This window comes from Gossypium hirsutum, chromosome D07 (assembly GCF_007990345.1).
Source record: "Gossypium hirsutum isolate 1008001.06 chromosome D07, Gossypium_hirsutum_v2.1, whole genome shotgun sequence".
In the NCBI taxonomy this organism is placed as follows: Eukaryota; Viridiplantae; Streptophyta; class Magnoliopsida; order Malvales; family Malvaceae; genus Gossypium; species Gossypium hirsutum.
In genome coordinates, this window is record NC_053443.1 from 53,100,457 (window position 1) to 53,102,835 (window position 2,379).

General features: G+C 35.2%; 1 long non-coding RNA gene across 1 annotated transcript; it reads left to right on the top strand.

Annotated features, from left to right (window-relative positions):
- On the top strand, positions 1-993 carry LOC121219537 (uncharacterized). The gene is made up of 3 exons (XR_005916373.1): positions 1-197; positions 802-871; positions 949-993. It is a non-coding gene; the product is annotated as an uncharacterized lncRNA (long non-coding RNA).
- Positions 994-2,379: the final 1,386 nt, after the last annotated feature.

Below are 2,379 nucleotides of genomic sequence, written 5' to 3' on the forward strand. Positions count from 1 at the left end.
ACAAAACCCATCGCCGACACCGAAAACGACTCCTACGGCCCGACGCCATTCACCTACTAAAACCCATCCCGATGCCGTTGCTTTGCTTTCTCCCATTGCCTTATCTCTGTCTGTTGCTTTCTCTCGCTTTGTTAATCTGTCCAATATTGAGATTGGCTGATGCCTGAACTGAAGCCTTTTAGGAAATTTGAAAGTTGGTAAGCTCTTTTATTTGAAAATTACAAGGTTAATATATGAACTAATTTAGCTTTGAATCTTTAGTCTTTGGGTTAAAACGAAAATTTGTTGGAGAGATGTGAGAATAAGAAATGAAAAGAATCAATAGAATCAATTATAAAATCTGTTGTTTTGTTGCCTGTAACAGAAGTAACAGAATCAAATGTATTTTAAGCAGTATCTGATTTTCTGCTGTAAACTCGAAGGTTCTTTGTAGTTTAAGTGTATATTAAGTAATTTTGATATTTCGCTGTAAACTCGAAGGTTTTATGGAGTTTAACTAATTTCAATTTTCATTTGCATTATTTTTTTCTACTTTTATTTTATTTTCCTTCTCGCTGATAAGCTGTCCTAAGATTCGAAGTCAGCAGCGAGAAGTTAAAAGGCTTAAGGTTGTAAATTCCTTTTATTGAATAAATTTAGGTAATATTTGGTTGTTAGTCTTGTTTTAGTTTTTCACATTTGTAAAATATATTAAACATGTGTTTATGGAAGGAAACATTGTCTTAGATTACTACCAATTATTTTCTCTGTTTATTATATATGCTTTCTTAGTTTTCTGAGTTTGTTAGTTTTATGCTACAGCCCTTCGTTAAAGCTCAAAAGACCAAGGCTTATTTCAAGAGATATCAAGTTAAGTTCAAGAGAAGGCGAGGTACTATAATTAGGCCTATATCTGTATAATATCACACTTACTATTTTGATGTTGTAATAATTGTTTTAATCTTGTAGAGGGCAAGACGGATTATCGGGCCAAGAATCATTTTATTAATCAAGGCAAGAACAAATATAACACCCCAAAATATTATTTGGGGTCATGATTTGTATCCTATTTTTGCCTGATTTTTTTCCCTCATCATTTTCTTTGCATTTGCTGTCAAATATTGTGTTTTAAAAATTTCTATTCTATGAATTTAACGAGCTCTTTGTTGAATTGTTGTGTAGCCCATAGAAGCAAGTTCTGAGAGGAAGACTGATGGTATGAAAAAGATCAGGTTTCCACAGATAGAGTAGAAATCTGCTAGTAAAACTGTTCAACGACAAGCAAAGAGGCAGCACTACCTTGTCCCATAAGAGAAATTTTGGAAAAGGAAAAGAAGGTCAGTCTCTAATATTTTAGCTTTATAGGTTCTATTATATGTTTGCGGCTATGAGCATATAAACTTACGGTAGTTTTGCAAATTGATATGTTAAAAACTTAAGCCTACATATGACTACAACCCAGTGAGGAGAGTCTACCAAGACACCATGTATTTCTTGCTAGATAACTGGCAGAGAGTGTGGGTGATGGCCCTCTAGATTGGGGCCATGTGTGGTCTATTTTCATACAAATATATCGAGTATCGACAGACGGAAGATGTGTTTGAAGTAATGGGGCATTGTGTTTTCTTTGCCAAAGGTGCCACTGAGACACTTAAATTGAACATGGCTTTGATATTGCTACCAGTTTGTCGTAACACCATAACTTGGTTAAAGAACAAGACCAAGTTAGGAGCTGTTGTTCCTTTTGATGACAACCTAAACTTCCATAAGGTAACAAGGAACATGTTTTGTGGTATTAAGAACTGAATGAATGGAGTTTATTTGATTGCTTCATTACACGTAATTGCAGATGGAATTTCAATTGGGGTTGGCATACATGGGATTTCCCGTTTGGCATGTGATTTTCCCAGACTGCTTCATGCCACACCTGATGAGTATGAACCAATTGAAAAATATTTTAGAGAACAAGCCAAGAGCTACTGGCATTTTGTGAAGCATATTGAAGGGGTAACTAGGATTATAATAGTGGTTTTAATGGCCTTTGCTTTCACGCTTGCCACGCCTATGTTCAGGCGGGGTAGGATGAAGCTTCCAAAGCCTCTAGAGAAGTTCACTGGCTTCAATGCCTTCTGGTATTCTCACCATTTATTTGTCATTGTTTCTACTCCCCTCATCGTGCATGGAATCAAGCTCTTCTTGACCAAGAAATGGTACAAGAAAATAGTAAGCAATGAATATAATCACTTTAAATTCCAGATATTCAATATATGTTAAACAAAAAACTCACTTTTCTTTCCCTTTTTGGAAATGACAGACTTAATGTACGTGGCAATTCTAGTTTTCCTATATATATATATGTGAAAGATGGACAAGATTGCTTAGATCAAGCATCGAGGCTAT